Genomic DNA, 24,991 nt, shown 5'->3' with positions numbered 1-24,991 from the left:
GTATGGACAAGCCACAATGAAAAATCCCCTCATCCTGTACCAGATCCTTCCTCACCTATAAAACCACCAGGCTATAAGTGGCAATAGACTCTAGCATCTGCTGGAGACCCTTCTGCAAGTTTCTTCTCCTGAATAAACCTGTGCTGGCCTTTAGCCATATCCTTGTCTATCTTGCTGTGCTTTTCAGTCTAACAATCATCCATATTCTTCAGCTTTTGGGCCCCTTCAAAGAATGTCACTCTAATCTGCACTTCTGTCATTGCATTACCTTTTCCTCTGACTTTGGCTCCTCTTGCATCTGATGTAATTACATCAGACACACCCAGATAATCCAGAACAGTCTCCCCATCTCAAGATCCTTAATTTAATCATGTCTGCAAAGTCCCTTTTGCCATATAATGTGACATTCACTGGTTCAAGATATTAAGGGGTGACTATGTTTAAGGCCTTTTATTCCCTCTATAACATAAAACCTTTACAGACACTCCATAAATGTATTCACAAGTAATAAATTCTGACATATTTTTCAGTTGCTGAATCAATCTAATGTCATGAAATTACAATTAATGACATTAAAATTTGCTTGTGTTTATCAATAATGTTACCAGGAAAATATCTGAACAGTATATATCTGAACAAGAATATTTTGTGACATCTGTAGACATGAGTTAGAGAAATCCCTGTGGGACAAATATACAACAAATGGGAACACTTACTGAACCTCTGGGCCAGAGAACAGGCAGAGATTTCAAGTTACTATTTTTGCACAAAGTGCTCTAAATGTCATAGGTAATAATGTACATGCAATCATCAGTGTGCCATAATTTTACATTACTGTAGCAGAATAGCTGAAAGTTAAGACAGAGGGTAAGGACTGGAGGAGTGACTCAACTGGTAGAGCACCTGCCTAGCAAGTATGAGACCCTCAGTTCAAACCCCAATCCTGCAAAAGAAAAAAAAAAAGATAGTTGTAAAAGTACTGATCAAAATTTCTAAAAGTACTATTGTAAATTAGTAGCTCACAAATTATGGTCCATATCCTTTCAGTTATTTCCAAGGGCCTCACATTTATAAGGGTTAGATATATGTCTTATTAAATGTTTACAAAAAAACAGTGCTTATGTTATCATTTGGCATAAGCCAACTCATTTTCCATATTGAACAGATGTCACTTTCTTTGTATTGAATTAAATCAGACTAGATTTTCAGTGAGTTGATCTTTTCAATTAGTCAGTAGGGACACAGTGAATAGACTTAATAGGGGAAAAAAATAACACCTTGAACTCCAAAACAGAATCAAAATTTGAAAACTAGTGGCGAGGATAGAGGGGAGTTGGGGAAGTCCATTAATTCTACTCTAGCACCACCTAGTGGAAATTTAGAAGAAATCAATTTTTTTCTATCAGGAAAAATAGGAAAATGTGAAGTGAACCAGGATTTACTTAAAACTCAGTTCAGTCTAAAAAAAAGGGCAGGGAGGGCTTAAGTGGTGGAGCACCTGCCTAGCAAGCATAAGGCCCTGAGTTCAAACCCCAGTACTGTCAAAAAAAAAAGTCAGCTCAGTATATATTATGAGCACTTCTGAAGGTGAACAGGAAAACTGGTATATTTCATTTAGAAGTAGAAAGCAACTGTTCTATTTATAAATTGATATATACTCATGTATTTTACAAAATAAAAAGGTACATTAGGATGAAACTCACTCACAATTCTATCATTAAAGAATATATGCAGGATTGAGGATTTAGCTCAGTAGTAGAGTGCTTGTCTATCATACCTGATATCCTGGATTTGATCCCCAGCACCAAAACAAACAAATAAACAAGAAAGCAAACAACCAAACAAAAAAACCCAGAGAGATCAAGCAATATGAGTATATCATTAAATTTCTAAAATTTAATTAATGTTATATAGTAAATATTAATAGTTTCTGATATTTCCTTACTTATAAACTGTTATGATAATTATCTATATACATCCTTGCATTCAAGAACAATTAATACAAATACCTTTATATTTAAAAGTTCCACATCTGCCAAAAAATAAACAATAAAATATGAGCTGGTGGAATAGCTCAAGTGGTAGAGTGCCTGTCTAGGAAGTGTGAGGTCCTTAGTTCAAACCTCAGTACCATCAAAAAAACCTCAAAATATACATAAGGGCTGGTAGAGGAGCTCAAGTGCTCGACACCTACCTACCAAGTGTGAGGCCTTGAGTTCAAGCCCCAGTACAACCCAAAACAAACAAACAAAACAAACAAACAAACAAACAAACAAAAAAACCCCAAAGTTTCTCATCTGTTGATTCGGTCAACCTCAGGTTGAAACTATTAAGAAAAATAAAATTATACCTGTCCTGAGAAGGTACAGACTTGTTTTGCTTGTCATTCTCCAAACAGCATTACATAGTAACTATTTCACAGCATTTACATAGTGTAAGATACCATAACGAATCTAGAGAGATGATTTTAAACATGTGGGAGGATGTAACTGGGTTATATGCAAATATCATGCCATTTTATTTAAGAGTCATCAGCCTTGCATTTTGGCATCCATGGGGGTCCTGGAATCAATCTTTCGTGGCTACCAAAGAACAACTATTTCCTTAGGATAAACTCCCTAGGAGTGAAATTATGGAAATAATGACAAATTTAGAGTTGAAATTACGATAAGTTTCAGACAGTTGTTTATGACATCACTCTGCTCAAAGAAAATTTTAAAGTAAGAAATTCTGTGGTGGCCAATAGTAAACTACCAAGAAATCCACCTCTCTTACAATCAACTCATGCCCAAGTGGGTGTAAAATTTCTGAAAGGATATCTGGACTGTGTCTTAGCTCAGGTTTTCTAGAAACAGCACCTGAGCTAGGGATAGGCAGCCAGAAAGTTTATTGGTGTGTGCACTCTATGCCTCTAGTCAGGTAAGTAAGAAATTGAATTGTGATGCAGTAGCAGGATGGGCTTCAGTCAATCCCAGAGTCAACTCTGGCACTGGACTGCCCTTCAGCAGTGAAGACAGAAGAAACCACTAACTGGATGCAAAACTGTCTGGGGAAGGGAGCAGGTGACCGTGGGTAAGGCAGCCTGTAACTGAGGGCAATTTCTAGAATGGGCTGTGAACTATCAGTAGTGTACACAGCTGGTAAAAACAGGTATATCAGTCCTGAAAGGGGGTGGGGGAACTAGGCAATAGTCCACAGCATCCACTACATTTTCTGGTCAGTCTTTCCAAAATATTATTTTTCTCAGCTAAGACATTGATAACACTTCAATAAACAATTAATTGATATTTTATGCTTAACCTTCCCTGAACTGCAAATTTCCTGTGCTATCAGTTAAATGTAGAATTACTTGTGTTGCCAGGCACAGGTGGCTCACACCTGTTATCCTAGCTACTCAGAAGGCAGAGGTCAAGGAGATCATGATTCAAAGCCAGCCTAGGCAAATAGTTAATGAAACACTGCCTCGAAAATACCCAACATAAAAAAGGGTTGGTAGAGTGGCTCAAGTGGTAGAGTGTCTGCCTAACAAGTGTGAGGCCCTGAGTTCAAGCTCCAGTGGTGCAACAACAAAAAATTACATGTGTTATCAGACAATTCAGAGGCCTGACATCATCTATGAAAACTGAGAAGCCTACCAAAAACTTGGGTCTGAATGATGGTTAATACCTCTCCAGGAAGATAGATGATCCAAAGAAGTATGCTGAAGGTCAGATTCAGATTCTCAAGTCTTTTTTTTTTTTAATTTCTTTCCAAAGCATAGATAGGTAAGAGCTTGGGATCCTGAAATTCCAATCTACATGACATGGCAACAAAGTCTCATTCACCCGTAAGGTGAAGAGACACTAAAAGTGAAGCAGGCTAAAAATAGGGAAAGTTCCAGGGACTCTTCAGACCTCACCCTAAACTCCTTTATCTCAGCCCAATGCTATGAAAAGCCTTGAGGTGATTCTACTCTCCATTATCCTTCAGAAAGAAACATGCATATTGATCACACCCTAGCCAAAACCACCACCCTAGCCCAGGGACTGCTCAAACCCCTCCCTACTCACTGATTATTAATGCTCAGAAATTGCCCAGGTTTTTCTCCTCAAACAGGTTATCTGCAGCTTAAAATGTCTTGAAACAGGGACAGCTCTCTCTCTCTCTCTCTCTCTCTCTCTCTCTCTCTCTCTCTCTCTCTCTGCTTCCTGCTTCTCCAACTCACCTGGCCTACCTGGTGAGGTAGGACCACCATTGCTTTTTGTGATCCCTTTCCATTTTTCTTTTTGTTTTTCTTTTTTCCTTTTCCTTTTCCTTTTTCTTTTTTTCAGTGTGTACTTCCATCCTACCTGACCTACCTAGCCAGATAGGGCAACGATTGCTTTTTGTAATGCTTTTCCCTTACCTTTAACAAACTCTATTACATACATGTGCACTGTCTGGATTCTTCCACAAAGAACACAAAGAATTTGATAATCTTCTGATCAGAGACCAGAGGAGCCTACAGCAAAAGGGGTCTAAGCTTTACTCAGAATAGGAGGAAGTCACTAAAGATGCACAACTGATCAGCAGTAGGTCACAGAAGGACTAGCAAATTAGCTACATTTCTTTAATCATAATATTTGCAGATAGCCTGAGTGACAGTAATCCTAGCTGTTAGAGAAGCTGAGATCAGGAGGGTTGTGATTTGAGACCAGCCTGGGCAAATAGTTCTCTAGACTCCGTTTCCAAAATAACCAGAGCAAAATGGCTTGGAAGTGTGGCTCAAGAGATAGAACACCTGGTTAGCAAGCACAAAGCCCTGAGTTCAAATCCCAGTACCCCCCACAAAAAGGTGCCATAAAGTGCACCACAGTTGTGAAGTTGATGAAATTAAGTTTTTATTCATTATAATGTTGTTCTTTAATTTATTCTACTGAGTCCCCAAGATGTTGAGGAAACTTTCCTGTTTCTCCTGAAGTTTTGTCTTGAAGAGGATCTGTTTTTTTCTTGGAGGGGGGGAGCATTCTCTTGTGATAGCCTAAGATATCTTCTTGGATTTTCAAACAAAACTTCTGAATTTCTGGAATATCGAAGAGCAAATGACAAACTTTATGTTGCCTAAGATTCTGCAACTTTAGGACTTTTCCGTACAGAGATCCTTCAGTAGCCTCGGGGACAGGTTCTCAGAACCCTATGCATGCCACAATCTACAGATGTTCAAACCTTTCTATAAGACTGCATAGCATTTGCGTATCACTTACACACATCCTTCTATATGCTTTATTTTTATTTCTTTAGTAGTGCTGGGAATTGAACTCCGGGGTTCAAGCATGACTCCACTTGAGTCATGTACCTAGCTCTTTGTTTATAGTTTGTTTTGAGACTGAATCTCCCTAACTTTGCTTGGGCTGACCCTGATCTCTGGATCCTCCCATGTCTGCCTCCAAAGTAGCTGGAATTACATACATGAACCACCACCTTCTATATGCTTTTTTTTTTTTAGTACTGGAGCTTGAACTCAGGACCTATATCTTGAGTCACTCTGCCAGCCCTTTTTTGTGAAGGGTTGTCTCGAGATAGGGTCTTGCAGAACTATTTGCCTGGGCTGGCTTGGAACCATGATCCATCTGATCTCTGCCTCCTGAGTAGCTAGGATTACAGGGGTGAGTAACCATGCCTGTCAGGGTGTTTTTCTTTTCTTTTCTTTTTTTTTTTTTTTTTGGTGGTACTGAGCTTTGAACTCAGGACCTTATGCTTGCTAGACAGGCACTCAATTACTTGAGCCACTCTACCAGCCCTCTTCTATTTGCTTTAAACAGCTCTTGATCCCTTATAATACCTAATACAACATAAATGTTATCTAAATAGTTGTTATATGGTATTTTTTAGGGAATAATGACAAGAAAAGCAGTCTATACAAACAGTATAGACACATCTTTTTTCAAATATTTTCAATCCATGGATGCAAAACCCATTTTATCAGGGCCAGCAATACTTACCTGGTTCATTCTCAACGTCTTCAGCTACACTGGATTACTGTTAAAGAATCTCTGTCTGCATGGTTTAAGGAGATTTATTTTACTTTATCTTTGGAAATAAGTCATATCATTTCAATTTGCAAAATTTTTTGTGAATGTCTTCTCCACACAACATGGTCTTTATGAATTCCTCCAGCTGTCAGCTTTTTTCAGCACATTCTGGCTCCCTTTGATGTTGCATCACCCAGCAGAGCACCAACCAGGCGTCTGGCCTTCAGCTCCATGTCAAGCTCTTATTTCCATTAACCAGGGCATGTAGGTCAAAGCTTCTAATATTAGTCCAGGTGCTGGTGGCTCATACCTATAATCCTAGCTACTCAGGAGGCAGAGATCAGGAGGATCATGGTTCGAAGCAACCAAGGTAACCACATTGTTGGGGTCTAGTGAGGGCCCATTCTGGGTTGCAGACTGCTGACTTCTTGTATCCTCACGTGGTGGAAGCGATACTTCATGAGCTCATGAACTACCCACCTCCCAAAGGCTTGACCTCCTCATACCATCAAAGTAAGGGTCAAGACTTTAACATGAGTTTGGGGGAGGGCAGTGGATACAAACATTCAGTCATATAATCTCTTACATCTCCAACCCAACACCAACTTCTGCCATTTCTTTCTTTAATTAAATGCTGTTGTTAGTGCCCATGTCTGGGTGGTTTTTGTTTGTTTACTTTCTTTTATTTTTTTCTCCTCTGCTTTAAGTTCCTCTTCTCATTCCTCAAACACTCATAATGGCATCATCTCTTCAAGGTTCTCCTTGTCTCTCCTGTTCCTCAATGGAGAAAACTTTTTTCCTCAAAGGATACTTTTGTGATTTTGTGATTGACTTCAGGCAAAGGGAGATGAGATGAGTTTACAAGAGCATGCATATTTTTGAACCTATAAAAGAAGTCCAATGTTAATATCATTTTAAAAGTGAGGACAGAGGCCAAAAACTGGATCTTTGGGAGGAAAATTAAATAATCAAAGAGATTTCAGTCATTCTCATTCTTGACCGCTCTTTCTTTCTGATAACTTCCTCCACCCTCTCTACCTGCTTTCAGTCTATTGAAAGTGTACTCTCCTAATAAACTTTACTAACATTTTCACTGTAAAATAAAAATTAAAAAAGAATTTCCAAGTAAATTGGGCAGATAATATAGTCAAAACGATTTATTTTACAGGTGAGAATAATGAAACCCAGGAGACTGAGTAATTTGTTCAAGGACATAATATATATGTTATATATAACAATATATATATTATGTCTAATCATCAAAATCAGAATTTTCTAAATTATAGTGCATACATTATAAATTTATTTATTATATATAAATTATATTTTAAAATATAGATAAGCATTTCATAGTGTGATACAAAGAAGAATTAAATAATTAAATCCACTTGAACACTGTACATATGTATGGAATCATAACAAGGAAATCTCATATGATTAATGTATGTAATTCAAAAATAAAATAAAAAATTCTTTTTGTTCTTACTAGAAATAATAATTTTTGAGTGCTATGTACATATAGCTTTTAAAAAAATTTTAGGTCATTCTCTTTGATAAAATTGAAACTTGTTCCAGTAAGGCATAATTTCTTTGATAGGCTTTAACAAGCATGAATCATAAAAAATAAAATTGACAAATTGGACTTAATAAAAATTAAAGGTTCAGGCCTTGCCAGACCTCAGTGGCTCACACCTGTAATCCTAGCTACAGGAGGCAGAGATCAGAGATCAGAGATCAGGAGGATTGGTGTTTGAAGCCAGCCCAGGCAACAGTTCATGAGACCCTATCTGGAGAAATTCCATCACAAAAAAGGGCTGGTGGAGTGGCTCAAGGTGTAAACCCTCAGTTCAAATCCCAGCACCACCCCCCCCAAAAAAATCTGGTTTTTGAAAGACACTACTATGAAGAAAAGGAGAAGAGATGCAGAGACTGAGAGAAGAAACTCCAAACTACATATTGGATGAAGAGTTTCTATGTGGAGTATATAAAGAACCTGTAGAAGTGAATGGAAAGACAAACAATCCACTTAATAGGAGCAAACAAGATTTGATCAGACATTTCACCAAAGAAGAAACATGGAAGGCAAATAAGCAAATCAAAAAACCCTCAGCGGGGCATGGTGAGGAACATCTATAATCCCAGCACCCAGGAAGCAGAGACACGAGGATCCTGAGTTTGTGCGCAGCCTGAGCTACAAAGCAAGGTCCAGTCGAGCCTGGGCAACTTAGCAAGTTTCTTATCTCAAAAAAAGGTCAACATCATTAATTGGAGGGAAAAATAAAACCATTTTTACGCAGCCACTGGAATGTCTAAAATTGAATGCACTGACAGTAACAAGTGATGACAGATATAATTCAAAAGAAATTCTCACAAGCTTCTGGTGAGAATGCAAAAGAGTATGGGCATTTTAGAAAAAAGTTCAATGACTTCTTTATGAACTTAAATATGTGTACTTGCCATACTACCAAGCTATCTTATTCTTACATAATTGCTCAAGAGAAATGAAAATGCCATAAAAATCTATAGATGAAAGTTTATACATGGTAGCCTAAATCTGGAAAAAAATCTAAATCTCCATCAACTGGTAAATGAATGAACAACTGTATTTAGTCTTTATAATGGAATACTACTCAGCAATAAGAAAGGAATGAAAAATAATACATGGAATAAGAGGCATGAGTCTCAACAGTGTTACAAATGATGATAAAAGTTACATTTTGCAAGTGCATGTATCAGAAGGGGTACTACTGTTGGAAGACATGTGTATTTGCTATTTTGATAGCTATTTCAAAATTACATTCCTAGTGACTATTCTAATTTACATTCCCCCCAGAAGTGTAGAAGGCCTACTTCCTTTCAACCTCATCAAATTAAATTTTACTAAAAAGATTAGTAAAATTCTTGGATATTTGCTAATCTGACTGGGAAATGGCATATGAGTGGAGATTTAGTATTTCGCCTTATATAGAAGCTCTAATATATCCCCTGAGGTACTCATACATTACTTATTACAGTACCCCCAAAACTTTTACACAATTTACATAAACCCCCATCAGCCTGGTGAGCCCCTACTTATCCTCAAAAACTCTTACCTTACTTGTAAAGCTTTTCTGGGTTGTCTTTGAATGAGATAACATTCCTTTCTTCTCATCTACAGCTATACTTCATGTCTACCACTCTGTATTTCATGGTGAATTACAATCACTGGTCTGCCTAATTCACTATGCACTCCTGGGTATGTTAAAGTATTTACTTAAGTTTCATAATACAAGAGCTGAAATTAATCCAACTCTATTCTCAGAAGCTAGTGTGGTATCTGCCACAGAATAAAAATACAATCAGTGGGTATTGGACTGAAGAGAATGGTCTATAAGGAAACAAATATGCTCTGTAAATATATGTATGAATACATATACATATGCATATCTATAAAAATTTTCTAGTCCGGTAAGGCCCAGAATGAGCTGGTAGAATGGGAGAGGCAAGAATCTTCATTTTGTATTGGGCTCTAATTATTTGTAATGTACAAAAAAGGATAAGAAATGCTAGCATGGAAAGAATTGCAACCTGCAGTGAAACCTAGAGTCAGGGGAAATCCTGATGCCATAAAACAAGATCTGCAGCAGAACAATGTGTAACAAGTAGTCCAAAGTGAATGCAGGATCCTGGAGTGTGACATACAGTGCTCCAGCATCTGCATCCCTAGGATGGGCAGCTCTGCTTCTGTCTTAGGGCATTATAAAAAATCTTACATCAAAAGTTCCTCACCTCTACCATATATATACTGCCCTAGGCCTAAAGGATCAGGAAAACTCATTATCTACTCATTAAAGAGCTGACAGTCAGGCATTATATCTGGAAATAAACTTCATGCATCAGCAAATCACATACTCAATGAGGAAGATAACTATCTTCTATACATGGTTAGTAAGAGACTTCAGCAAAATTTGTGGATGATACCCTAACAAAAACAAGGAGCCAGGTCCTGTTAGCTCACACCTGTTATTCTAGCTATTCAGGAGGCAGAGATCAGGAGGATCATGGTTTGAAGCCAGCCCAGGAAAATAGTTCTTGAGACTCTATCTCAAAAATATCAAACACAAAAAAGGAATAGTGGAGTGAGCAAGGTGTAGGCTCAGAGTTCAAACCCCAGTACTGAAAAACAAACAAACAAACAAGGATTTCTTTAAGGATCATGGCATTGATCCTAAACAATCAATACAAGGGAGGACAGTAGAGGACTACTATGTGCTGTTTACAAAATATTTATTAAATAATTTCATGACAGCATGTTAGGCAATGGGAACAGAAGGTTGAATCAAAGATCTCCTCTACCCTAAAGAAGCTTAAAATTTAGTTCTGAGGATGAGTATATTAATTACTTTTCTCATTGTATCACAAAAAAAAAAGGTATCATTGAGGATAATAATAAGCATGAGCCTGGAAGATCTGTATTAATTAGTCAATGAAGTAGCTGAAGAGAATGGAAGTGTAAAAAGATTTTCAGGTAGAGGGAAAGATTTTAAAAATATATTTTTATATATTTTTTTATTGTTTTATTATTCATATGTGCATACAAGGCTTGGGTCATTTCTCCCCCATGCCCCCATCCCCTCCATTACCACCCACTCCACCCCCTCCCTCTCCCCCCACCCCCTCAATACCCAGCAGAAACTATTTTGCCCTTATCTCTAATTTTGTTGAAGAGAGAATATAAGTAATAATAGGAAGGAACAAGTGTTTTTGCTGGTTGAGATAAGGATAGCTATACAGGGAGTTGACTCACATTAATTTCCTGTGTGTGTGTGTTACCTTCTAGGTTAATTCTTTTTGATCTAGCCTTTTCTCTAGTTCCTGGTCCCCTTTTCCTATTGGCCTCAGTTGCTTTTAAGGTATCTGCTTTAGTTTCTCTGCGTTAAGGGCAACAAATGCTAGCTAATTTTTTAGGTGTCTTACCTATCCTCACCCCTCCCTTGTGTGCTAAAGCTTTTATCATGTGCTGAAAGTCCAATCCCCTTGTTGTGTTTGCCCTTGATCTAATGTCCGCATATGAGGGAGAACATACGATTTTTGGTCTTTTGGGCCAGGCTAACCTCACTCAGAATGATGTTCTCCAATTCCATCCATTTACCGGCAAATGATAACATTTCATTCTTCTTCATGGCTGCATAGAACTCCATTGTGTATAGATACCACATTTTCTTAATCCGTTCGTCAGTGGTGGGGCATCTTGGCTGTTTCCATAACTTGGCTATTGTGAATAGTGCTGCAATAAACATAGGTGTGCGGTTGCCTCTGGAGTAACCTGTGTCACAGTCTTTTGGGTATATCCCCAAGAGTGGTATTGCTGGGTCAAATGGTAGATCAATGTAAAAATATATTTTTAAAAAACCAAAAAATAAGACTGAAGGTAGTACACTCAGAGAGCATTAGAAGAGATCCATTGTGGCTAAAAGGTAGGAACATATGTGCATATGAGTTTGTGAGAGTTAGGGAGAAGAACATGAGATGACATGTTTACAGAGTGGACAAACTTAATGTGGATATTCTAGTGTGAGGAAAATATAATTTCTATTTATTTTACTTTAGTTAATATTTCAAAAGTTTCTTCTTATATTGCTACACCCAATGATAATACAGTAATACAAATGCATATGAAATAAAGGTAACTTGGTCTGCAATAGGGATGGATGCTCAAAATTGTTTTTCTGGTTACAAGTTTAAAGACAATTGCTCTAAGTGAAGGGGTAACCATGACAGTTTTGTTTGTTTGTTTGTTTTGTGGTACTGGGGTTTGAACTCAGGGCCTACGCCTTGAGTCACACTCTACCAGCCCTTTTCTGTGATGGGTTTTTTTGAGGTACGGTCTTGTGAACCCAGGTCTTGCCTGGACTGTCTTTGAACCACAATTCTCCCCATCTCTGCCTTTTGAGTAGCCAGGATTACTACTGGCACCCGATTTTTAAGGAGGGAAGTATGGCAACAAAATCAGAAAGTCAAACAGCGGTGGAGGATGGTTGCTAGGAGCAGAAGTTTAGCGGTATCAGTCTAAGTGGAAAACGACGGGAACAGAAACCAAAGAAGTAGTGAGAATGGTGAGAAAGTGACATATTTGAGAGACATTTAATAGTAAAATAGATAAACATTGGTAAACTAACACTTTGTGGAACACAGGGAAAAAAGCAGGAAATATCCAAACAGAAAGTACAAGATTGATCCCTTAGGAAGCAAGGACAATCAAAAGTCAAAGACTTAGGCCAGGCACTGGTGGCTCACACCTGTAATCCTAGCTATTTGCTTGGGAGAGTGAGATCAGGAGATCAGGGTTTGAGGCCAGCTCCAGCTAATTGGTCACAAGACCCTAACTTGAAAATAGCCAACACAAAAGAGCACTGGTAGAGTGGCTCAAGTGGTAGAGTGTCTGCCTAGCAAGTGTGAGTCCCTCAGTTCAAGCCCCAGTACTGCCAAAAAGAAAAAAAAAATAGTTGAAGACTGAATAAATTAACTCAGCAACATTATAGAACATATACCCTTAGATAAGCCATGGTGTTTATCAGTGTAATGTCAGAATGCATTTTAAACTGTAAATGTCCAATCCACACAGATATCACAAAATAAATGTGTTACTAGAGACCTTCAACCCAGAAATAAATTGTTGTACTTTGATCCAATGAAACATTTGAAATATAATGAGTTCCAATGGAAGTGGTTTCAATCAAGTTCTGAATTTATTTATTCTTGTAAACACCATAAAATGTTGTGAAAGAAAGTGACATAATTATAGAGCATTTAGTCCCTTAAACCTTAAGAGAACCCCCATCTAGACACAATGTATAGCTGCAGATAATATCTAGAAATAGGCACAAAGTGTAAGAGTGAAAATATTTTTACTTTCCAACTCTCAGTTATTGCAAGTTAATTTGGAGCATTGTGATAGAATGCCATTTTAAATAATAGCTATACTTTTTCTCCCTGTTTTTAACCTAAATATGTTACTTTAGCTTATATTTTAGCCAATTTACCTAGCAAAAAAATAATATAACAGCAATCTAAAAGTAAGACAATATCTAAAATAATATAATAAAATGTCACTATTCTTCCCTTTGACCTCTAGATTCTAGCTGTACTGGATTTGGCTCTCTCAGTTCTGAAACATGCTCTTCCTTCTTTCCTTCTGCTATTCTACCTTTCACATTTCAACTTGGGGATTCTTCTTATTTTTGTGTTTCAGTTTTAACCCAATTTCCTCCAGGAGGCATTTATCATATGATACCACTATAAAATTTAAAGACTTTTGCAATATACTCTGCTGTACTTCCTTCCTTTTTGATAACATTTCCTTGACTTGCAATTATTTTTTAAGAACTGCCTGCCCACTAGACTTTGTAGAAAACCACACTGCCCAGCACAGATTGGCAGTCAGTAAACACTAATTGAATTAATTGAGCTTCATGGGCAAACATATAAATTGGGTATAGTAGGCCTGAATTTCTACCTACAAATCACATACGCAAGAAATATATCTTAATACCTACAGTTAAACTTCTGTTTCATGGCATCATTTTAGAGGTTGGTAGAAACTTTGTCTAGGTCAATTAGGTCAGTAACTTCCTCTTTTTTCTCTCTCATGATTATATGGAGCCAACGTATTGAAGCTCTATCCTCAATGCCACCCGCCCTTTCTGTTACTTGAGAGATCCACTTGTCATGTGACCGTTTGGAGTGCTCCAACCATGTTTCCCTGGAGACTTCCTACTTCTCTCTGGTTTCATTTGTGGGTTGGTGGAATTCATTCTGTTACCGGGGACTTGCAACTGGGGTTGGCAAACTTCAAACAAGGCTGTCTAGATGTGCTCTGGCGTTTACTGCAGAAGCCATTTCTCCAAGTCCACTCTGGCCCCCGGAAGTAAGAAAGTGGGACCCAAGCACAGGCCACTGCAGCTTCTTTCTCCAGGGCTCTCCTATGCTCTCCTGCCAGACTCTTTAACCTTGGGTATTCTCATTTGCAGACGGTGTAGATGTAAAAAGAGGAAGTGAAAAACAAAATAGAGGAGAGGAAAGTATTCTTACTAACATTTTCCAACTCTCTTATCTATTCCTTAGTTTCTTTCCTTTATCTTTTTTTTTTTTTAATCTCACTGTCTTCACTTTATCTTTATGCCTCTGCTTCCTAAAACTCAAAAGCCAGGAAGGGAATTCTCTTTCCACCCTTCTTTTTTTCTGAAGCGATATTCCTTCTTTGTACAAACAGAAGAGTGTAACTTCCTGTTAAAAATGAAAAAAAAAAAAAGATTGAGAAGCAAAAAGGAAATGTCAAGAAAGGGTTTGGATGGAAATTGATAAATATTGTAATGTCAGTATTTTGCTTCATAGTCATAAAGGGAAATTTTGACTCCTGTTGTGGTTTATATATGAAATGTCCCTGCAGGCTCATGTATTGAGGCCTTGGCAGACATCTGGTAACATTATTTTGTGAGGTACTGGAAACTTTAAGGGTGTACCTGGAGGAAGTAGGTCACCGGGGACTGGCCCTGGGAATTGCATCTTGACTTGGCCTCTTCCTGTCTGTCTCTCTGCTTCACCTGGTCATGATGTGAGCTGCCCTTTTCCATAATGTCCTGTCTGCCATGATGTTCTGCCTCTCTTCAGGCTCAAAGCAGGGGGGCCGGTCCACTAAGGACTAAATGAAACCTTTGAAACAGTGAGCCAAAATTAATCTTTCCTCCTTTTAAATTGTTTATGACAAGTATTTTGTCATGGCAGTGAAAAACTGACTAGCACAACTCCTGAATGAAAAATTTCCAATGGTTAACTATAGGAAAATTTAGGATGATTTGCATATTCTTCCTGTGAGAATGTAGAAAAATGCAATTCCAATACTGTTGTATAGAACATCCACTGGCATCTCAAAGAGAATTGTCATTGAGTGAGGCCCTGCTAGGCTCCAGGCATTGGACAAGTGCTTCAAAACAACCCTGAGGTGAGTGTGATAAATGAGGAAACTGAAGAACTGTTAAATAACTTACTTACAGCTGTTGGGTGGCTCATAGCTCAGCAAGGAGTTGAAGGCAGATATGTAATTAAAAATCCACATATTCTCAAAAAAAAAAATCCACATATTCTCACTATTTTCACTGCCTCTCATAGAATTCTGAACTTATGGTTTGGTCCAGTGTAGTATTTTGTTATTATTTCTCACTTTATTTTGTGATTTCTTTTTTTTTTTTTTTTTTGCAGTACTGGGGTTTGAACTCAGGGCCTACACCTAGAGCCACCCCCACCAACCCTTTTTGTGATGAATTTTTGGAGATAGGGTCTCTGGAAGAATTTGCCCAGGCTGGTTCCGAACCTTGATCCTCTGATCTCTGCCTCCTGAGTTGTTAGGATTACAGGCATAAGCCACCAGTATCTGACTTTTTTTTTTTTTAAGTTTCCAAAATATATCCTCTTAAAAAATTAAGACAATATGATATCATTGAAAAAAAGATTAATAAGCTATTGCATTCATTTTCTAGGGCTGCCAATACAAATGCTACAGTTTAGGAGGCTTGGAAAAACAGAAATGTATTGCCTCACAGTTCCACAAAGTAGAAGTCAAAAACCAGGGTATAAACAGGGCCATGCTGCTTCTAAAACCTGCAGTGGGGGAAATTTCTCTTTGCCTCTTCCTAGCTGATGGTTTGCTGGTAATCCTTGAGGTCTCAAGGTTTGCTGCTACAGCCCATCAGTCTTCCTCCAATCTCACATGGTGTCCTGTGGTATTCTCCCTTTGTATCTGCATCTCCTGTATGAACACCTAAGACATTGGATTAAGGGAACACTGTACTGAAGTATGACCTCATCTTAACTAATTACATCTGCAACAGCCCTGTTTCTAAATAAGCTTACACTCTGTGGTATGGGGCATTGTAACTTTAATATACCTCTCCCTAAAGTTTCTAGGAGTGTTGCTAAGTATTGAACTCAGGGCCTTGGGCATGCATTCAACCACCGATTTACCACCCCAGCTCTGGACTTCAGTGTCTTTTTCTTTTTGAGGGAGAACAATTCAACTTATAGCAGCTATATTCTAGCGACTTTAAGACTAAAGTGTCATAGTTAAAATAGCAATGGTCACTATTTTATATACAATGAGCTAACACCTAGTGAGTAACATCTCATAAAATGAGATAAAAAATAATAAATATGCCAATTAGTTATCATTAACTGTATAATTTTTTTTTTAATTTGGGGATGTGTTCCTGGGGTTTGAAGTCAGGGCCTAAGGCTTGTGAGGCAGAGGCAGGCGCTCTACCATTTGAGCTACAATGCCAACCCATTTCCCACTTTGGATTTAGTAATTTTTAGACCTATGTATGCAGCAGCATATTCAATGCTCAAAATATTTAAAGATTAGTAAATAATAAATACTATTGGTATATTTATAATGCACTTACAAAACTTCATAAAATTTATCTTCATGAAGTTTTTTTTTTTGGGGGGGGTGCATGCATACTAGGCAAGAACATTACCACTGAGCTGTATCCCCAACCCAAACAAAGTATCTTTGGATGCAGTTTCTCATTCAATCCTCAAAACAACTGTAATCCATGGTCCTTTACTTTAAAACTTAACAGAGTGGCATTGAGAGTGTTAAATACCTGTACCACACATGCCTTCTAAAAAGGTAGAGTTGGGACTTGTCTCAGTCCATTTTTGGCTGCTGTAATTTTTATGAATAGTTGAAACTGGATTTTTTTTTGTCTTTTACATTTTTATGTTATCCTTGAAACTGGATAATTTATAAAGGAAAAGAGATTTTTTTGGCCATGATTCTAGAAACTGGAATATCCAAGATTGGTTTGCTGCATCTTGTGAGGCTCATGTGCTATTTTAACTCATAGTGAACTGTGAAAGGGTGAGCAGGTGAACCTGGAAGGGAGAAAGAAGGCCAGACTCCCATGACAGCTAACTCAATTCCTGGAAGAAAGCATTAATCCCTTCATAAGTATTCCACCCCTCTGACCCAAACACTTCCCATTAGGTCCAACCTCCAACACTGCTCCAATGAAATCAAATTCCAAACATGAGTTTCAGAGGAGACAAACCATATTCAAACCTGAGCAGGACATGAACACGGATTTCCTTAGTAAAATCCTGGAGCTCTTGCCAGATATATTGGCACATTTTAATATTTTATGATTACAGTGATAGCCACAACATTTATTTGATGCCTACCATGTGCCAGGGACAGTGTCAAGCATTACACATACTTATAGCTCACTTAATCTTAGCAAGAACCTCAAGAGGCAGGTATAAAATGAAAGCACAGAGCTGGCAAAGAATTAGCCCAAGGTCACACTAAATACTAAAGCCAGGGTACAAACTCAGGGGGTTCTACTCCAGAGCCTGCTTTCTTAATTTCTTATATATCACCTCCCTGGCCCTGTGAAACCTTCAATAATCTCTACACCAGAATTCTTATCATTAGAGTCCTTGTTACACCATTACTCACCAACATGAGAGTGTTTATCAGCATAGTACCCAGGTGACTTTATGCATGTTACCAAACATCTCCAAATGTCAGTTGTTTCATGAACATATACTTGCAGTGAGTGCTAAGTTTATTAACATATGTAAATTACTTAGCATACATCAGCCATATGATAAGCACTCATAATCATATTTATGAGTTAGAATGATATAATAGTTTGTTTGAAAAGTACTCAGAAAGTTGGGAGGATAGGATAATTAATCTTGACAGGCAAGATCAGAGAAGCCATTACAGGAAATGTAACAGTTGGACCTTGAAGAATGGGAAAATGTCAATAGGCAAAGTAGGAATTCTATGCAGATCAGCCTGCACAAATAAATAGACCACTCTGCCAGCTGCCCTTTCCTGAAAGTAGAATAAGGATTGAAATATTGAGCACTGCTGTACAGAATTATGGGAACTGTTGCTCCCAAATCTATTTTCACCTGAGTTGCTAAGTAGCTCCAGGGGAGGGTAAATGAAGAGGGTAAAGGACAGTGAATATGGCTGGATATTTTATGTATGTATGAATATGTTCTTGAAATTACTTTGACAAGAAGAAGAATGGTGCCAGTGGCTCATACCTATATTCTTAGCCATTCAGGAGACAGAGATTAGGAGGATCGTGGTTCAAAGCCAGCAGGGCAAATAGTTCATGAGATACTATCTTGAAAAACCCAGCATAAAAACAGGATTAAAGGAATGGCTCAAGTGGTAAAGTGCCTACTTGGCAATAGGGTGAGGTTCAAGCCCCAGTACTATATAAAAAAAAAGAAAGAAAGAAAAAAAAAAGGAGAATAGTGGAGGGGATGAACCAAACCTCAATTTGGTTCTCTCTCTCTCTCTCTCTCTCTCTATATATATATATATATGAAAATGTCATAATGAAATATACTAATAAAAATTTTTAAGTTTTTTAAATGCACCTTTTGTGCCCCAAGGTATTACTATAGTTTGTAATTCTCTTGTTCAGGTGTGTGGACCACTGCCAATTATTCATCTATTACTATTTTTTGTGGTGTGGGGAGGCTTTACTGGGGTTGAACTCAGGGCCTTGCATTTGGTAAGAAGGCACTCTACCACTTGAGCCACTCTGCCAGCCCAATATCACTCTCCTTTTTACCAGTGCACTGTCACTATTATAGTGGCAAAAGGAGCTGCAGTCCCTGAATTGACCCCTCTGGCTTCTGTCTTCTAAGTTACATGCATTTGATCCTTTTCCTCTCTGCAGCCCATTGGCCACTCTGGCCACAGGAAGAGTTGAGCAGTGCTTTGGTTTGGAACTGCAGAGAAGAACAACTACCTTTCTTCTTCACCTTCCAGCTGCACTGAAGTGGGCCTTAAGCTCACCTCCCCTGGCCATGCTCCTGTGACCCTGAGATAGAGCTCTCTTGTCTAGTATCTTACTCCTTCTCAGAGGTACAAGGGGTCAGAGTAAGAAGAAAGAGACATCTCTGCCAAATTTCTCCTAAAGTTACCCTGGGGAATTAGCATTTCTTCACAAATCTTTGATTGCAGGATTCTTGCCACCTCCCTTTCTCCATAACATCAGTGCTGAGTTTCTGTTTTCATGATTCTTCTCACTGTGTTTCCACTACTTAGATTTTTCCTTTTCACTGCCCATATAAATGTCATCCACTCCTTAAGGTCCACTGCTACCGATTTCTTAAACTCCTATGGCATGTAGTACATGAATTTTATTGTTTTGGAAAGCCTGGAGAGGCCTTTCCAAAAAGTTACCTAAAGCTTGTTCAGAAAACTGGACTAACCATCCAAAAATTTGCTTCTAATTTTAGTTGCACCATTCTTTCATTTACTGTTACAACTAAGTCTAAATTTATTCTTTTGCAAACAGGTATATATTACTTGTCCTGCCTTACAGGATTAAGATAATGTTCATATAGAATATATGCCAAAATAGTCCTAAAAACTATACATCACTATCCAACTAAGATTTATTTATTTATTTGTTTGTTAGTTAATTAATTAATATGGCAGTGTTTTGTCCTGTAGCCCAGGCTGGCCTCAAACTCACAATTCTTCTGCATCAGCCTCCCAAGTGCTGTGATATTTGGCATGTACCTCCATGCCCAGCCCAACTAAAGGTGTTAATATAGGCATGTTTTATCTTAATCATGTAGGTACAAAAGGAAGTGCTTCCCTTTACCCCTTGAAGGTTCTCTGAAATGAACTGACAATAGTCAGATAAATAAGAGAAAAGGGTATACAAATTTATTAACATGCACAAGTTGGTCAGTTTTAGGAACTTTAAATGCTCAGTTTCATCGAACAATATTTAGTATACTTGATGTTTTCAAAATCCAGTGATTTTTCTGATATTTTGATGATTTTTAAAAGCATGGTCTGCTTGTACTCCTACCATGTAAATCTAATTTTATGGTTTATCTACATTTTGTAGAAATATCAATGATTTTTCATTTGAAGCTTTTAATTTCAAAAAAATTACCTGTGAAAAATACAACAGGAATTCTTGAACATTTCTATTTTAAATTGTTTGCTTTTTTTTTTTTCTTTTTCTTTTCAAAGAGTCAGAGTGTTGCTTTGTTTTTTCTAATTAGGGCTCTGAAACTCTGGGCTCAAGTGGTCCTCTTGCCTCAGCCTCCCCTAACTAGGACTATAGGCACATGCCATTGTGCCCAGGCTAAAATATTTCTTAAAATATTTTATTTGAAGGTGAGGCACAGTGGCTCACATCTGTAATCTCAGCTACTAGAGAAGTGGAATTCATGAGGATTGTGGTTCAAGGTCATCCTGGACAAAAATTAGCAAGACCATACTATCTCAACAGACAAGCCAAGGGAGTGGTGGTGCACACCTGTGGTCCCAGCTACACAGGAGGCTGTGGGCAGCAGGATGATGGTCTAAGGCTAGTTCAGGGCAAACATACAAGACCTTACCTGAAAAACAACTAAAATAATAATAGAGCTTGGCACATGGTTCAAGTGGTGAATGAAAAGTATGAGGCCCTGAGTATAATGAGCAGTACCACAAAAAACAAAAATTAAAAAAAACCTCTTTCATTTGATAGATATATAAAATTCAAGAGTGTACAAATCTCACTTAATAACACATAGTTCATTTTTGAGCTTATGCCAGATTTAGTATTAACAAAATGTAATTTCAAAACATTTAGGTTAAATCTGCTTTTCTCGTAGTCTAAGAGGTTAAATATAACTTTCTGTTTTACTTAACACATTTTTAAATTGGCTACATATGATATATTTGTTTAGTCTACACATAATTTTCTAATTTACTTAACTCACAAAACCATAGTACTCATAAAATTTTGCTTAGCAGTCCCCTCCCTCCGCCCCCCCTTTTTTTTGGTGGCACTGGGCTTTGAACTCAGGGGCTTCTGCTTGCTAGGCAGGTGCTCTACCACTTGAGTCACTCTGCCAGCTCTGTGATGGGTTTTTTTGAGATAGGGTCTCAAGAACTATTTCCCTGGGCTGGCTTGAACCTTGATTCTTCTGATCTCTGCCTCCTGAGTAGATAGGATTACAGGTGTGAACTAGTGGTCCTGGCATAGTAGTCCAGTATTTGGAAGAGGAAGGGATGGAGGAAGGATGGTTAATAGTCCCAGGGTTGCATTTGGATGAGAAACACTGACAATAATTAATTGAATATTTTTAAAAACCTAGTAGAGAGGACTTTGAATGTTCACAACATAGGGAGATGATAGATATGCCAATTATCCTGATCTGATCATTACACATTGTATACATGCAAAAGACTGTGACACAGGTTACTCCAGAGGCACCTGCAAACCCATGTTTATTGCGGCACTATTCACAATAACCAAGCTATGGAAACAGCCAAGATGCCCCACCACTGACGAATGGATTAAGAAAATATGGTATCTATACACAATGGAATTTTATGCAGCCATGAAGAAGAACGAAATGTTATCATTCGCTGGTAAATGGATGGAATTGGAGAACACCATTCTGAGTGAGGTTAGCCTGGCCCAAAAGACCAAAAATCGTATGTTCTCCCTCATATGTGGACATTAGATCAAGGGCAAACACAACAATGGGATTGGACTTTGAGCACATGATAAAAGCTTTAGCACACAAGGAAGGGGTGAGGATAGGTAAGACACCTAAAAAATTAGCTAGCATTTGTTGCCCTTAATGCAGAGAAACTAAAGCAGATACCTTAAAAGCAACTGAGGCCAATAGGAAAAGGGGAACAGGAACTAGAGAAAAGGCTAGATCAAAAAGAATTAACCTAGAAGGTAACACACACACACAGGAAATCAATGTGATCAATGCCCTGTATAGCTATCCTTATCTCAACCAGCAAAAACCCTTGTTCCTTCCTATTATTGCTTATACTCTCTCTACAACAAAATTAGAGATAAGGGCAAAATAGTTTCTGCTGTGTATTGAGGGGGTGGGGGGGAGAGGGAGGGGGCAGAGTGGGTGGTAAGGGAGGGGGTGAGGGCAGGGGGGAGAAATGACCCAAGCCTTGTATGCACATATGAATAATAAAAGAAAAAAAAAGCAAAAAAAAAAAAAAAAAAGAAATGTTATATCATACCCTGTAAATACACACAATTGTGATGTGTCCATTAAAATAAAAAATGTGTTAAAATGATCCAGTATTACCAAGAAGGAACACTTAGTTGTAGTTACATTGTGTCAACCAATATGCTTTTCAATTTAAATACAGTCAGAACCTCATTATTTGCTGATTCTGTATTCATAAATGTACTTGCTAACTAAAAATTATTTGCAGCTCCCAAATCAACACTCCAATATTTTCATGGTCACAGACATATATACGCATGGCAAAGCCTCTGTATTACTGAAGAAAGAGCTTGTTTGCACATGGGGTGAACCAGGCAATGTTGTGTCTTATTTTAGATCTTTTATTATTTATTTAATTTTCTGCAGTACTGTGGTTGTTGATCTCAGGGCTTCACATTTACCATTGTAGGCATACTGCTACCTGAACCACTCTTTTTATATTGGTTATTTTTGAGATAGGGTCTCACTTTAAACCCAGGCCAGCCTAGACCTGGATCCTTCTATTTGTGTTTTCTAGTGTAGTTGGGATGACAGGTGCACACCACCACACTTACCTATTGGTTGAGATGAGGGTCTCATGAACTTTTTGCCAGGGCTGGCCTTGAACTGTGATCTTCCTGAGTAGGAGGGATTACAGGTGTGAGCCAACCTGCAGAAGTGTCTTAGATCATATGCTATAAACAAGTTTCCTTTTTGTGTTGTATTTAGTGCCACATTTTTCACGTCTTTGTACTTTTTGGTGATTTCATTGTTTATCCTAGTCCAAGAGGCTGTGATGTGCTTATAGAGAAAATAAGTATGTTAGGTAAGCCTCATTCAGGCAGGGGTTACAGGGCTGTTGACTTATGAGTTCAATGTTAGTGAATCAACAGCTTATATTAAATAAGATGTCTTTAAACAGAAACACTAATAAAATATGATTACATAATTGATCCATGGGTACAAATGTTGTGACTAGAAGGCTTGAAGGAACATAACCCTATATCACTCCTGGGAACAATAGTTCTGTGGTAGCTAATTCAGTTTTTGAAATGACATTATAGAGCCAAATGGCTGTGAAAACAAGAATTAACTATAATATATTTGTTTTTATAACCTGATTATTCTTTGAAAAATTTTTTATTATGGAAAATTTCTAATAAATCCTGAGGGACCTATTACCTAGGCTCACCATTTACTAACTCATTCATTCATGGCCAACCTTGTTTCCTCTTTAATTCCCCAACTTCTTCTCTCCCTGGGATTTGACACAAACTTTCCTCCCTTGTAAGGAGAGGAAAGGGAAACAAAACAACAGAAAAATAACCCTTTATGCCCCACTGGCTGCAAGTAACCAGGCTAGTTGGCAGAAAATGTAAGCCAGACTGAGGAGTACGGGTTGAGATGTCACGTGGCCTGTGTTTTGCACGGTGGTGTATACCTATGCTCTCTATGACACATTTCCTGTGGCCTTTGTGGTCAGGGCTGTGGTTTACCACCAGGAATGGTTCATAAGAGGAAAGGATCCCCAGCCTGTGGAGGAAAGAGCATCTCAGAGTGCCCTGAATATTAAAAGTCAGAAGAACTGCTGCTGGGCAAGAGCATCAGGGACAAGTTCAAATTTGCCTCAATACTCTTTTGAATAGAAACTGCCTAGAAAAGAATTAATAGTGGTTCTTGTGTAGGCCATGACTGATTTTGCTACCACACCAATCCAGACCCCAAACCACACTACATTCTATTTCCTGCTTATTCTGACCTTTCTTGCAGTTCTCAGCCTCCCCCCCGCCCCGCAACTGCTGCTCCTTTATGGCCAGGCAGACACAGTAGCAGTTCAGGGTCTCAAAGAAGGCCACATCTGTCCTTTGGGGGCCACAAATGCTTAGACTTCTGAGCTTATGGATCCACTGCTGGGAAGAGTATTATGAAATGGACTTTGGCTGTCAGTCTCCCTGAGGAAATTGGGTTGGCCTCAACTGAGAATGGCTAGGATTTGGGTGCTGCCTTTAGGAAGGATCCTAAATGTACAGCTCAAGTTTGCTTTGGGAAACCGGCTCTCTTTACTAGTTTGGCTGATTCTTTGTGCTTATTGTTCTTGAAATCCTGTCCTGTCAGCTTAGTGTTTTTCTGTTCTTGGATATTCAGGTTATACACCTGGGGCAAGCGAGGAACAGATGCTTGGTAGATTTGTTTGAAAACATCATTGTTTTCCACTTGGAGAACTTTTTTTTTTTTTTGAGGTACTGAGGTTTGAACTCTGGGCTCCATGCTTGCTTGGCAGGCACTCTACAACTTGAGCCACTCTGCTAGTCATTTTTTTGTGTTGGCTATTTTCAGGATTTGCTGGGAGCTGGCTTTGAACTGAGATCCTTTTGATCTCTGCCTCCTAAGTAGCTAGGATTATGGGCATGAGCCACTGGTGATTAGGCTCTCTGAGAACTATAAAAGAGGAGGAAGAGGGGAAGGAGGGAAAGGAGGAGAAGGAGGAGGAGGAAGTAGCTTGGGGAGGCAGGAATAACATGAATTTGAGGCCAGCTTGGGCTACACAGTGATACCCCATGTCAAAAACCAAAACCAAAGCCAAACAAATAAAACATAAATAAACAAGGAAGGAAGGAAATTTCATTTAACATTGGGTTATCTTTTCTCTATAAGTGTCAAAGCTGAGGGAGCTTCATTATCATGGCAATGAAACTGGCCTAGGAAAGTTTGCTGTTATCTTTAATGCTGATTTCTGTGAGGGTAAAATAAACACTTTAGTATCAGTTTGTGATGTGGGATTTAAGCATGAGTGGTTCCATTTTTATTTTTAATCTGGTCTTTTGGGGTCCCTTGTTTTAAAACAATGGCCTCTTACAATTTTTATTATCACGAAAGACAAGGAAAGACCAAGGAAGACAAATTGGAGAAGGTTAAGGACGCATGGTGTAACACTGGAACAGAAAAAGAACATTATT

General features: G+C 38.3%; 1 pseudogene; it reads left to right on the top strand.

Moving 5' to 3' along the window:
* Window positions 1-23,702, top strand: part of LOC109698225 (small integral membrane protein 12-like) — a 30,442-nt pseudogene extending 6,740 nt beyond the window's left edge.
* The last annotated feature ends 1,289 nt before the right edge of the window (window positions 23,703-24,991 follow it).

Source organism: Castor canadensis, chromosome 3, assembly GCF_047511655.1.
Source record: "Castor canadensis chromosome 3, mCasCan1.hap1v2, whole genome shotgun sequence".
Taxonomy (NCBI): Eukaryota; Metazoa; Chordata; class Mammalia; order Rodentia; family Castoridae; genus Castor; species Castor canadensis.
This window is presented reverse-complemented; position numbering and strand designations above follow the sequence as displayed.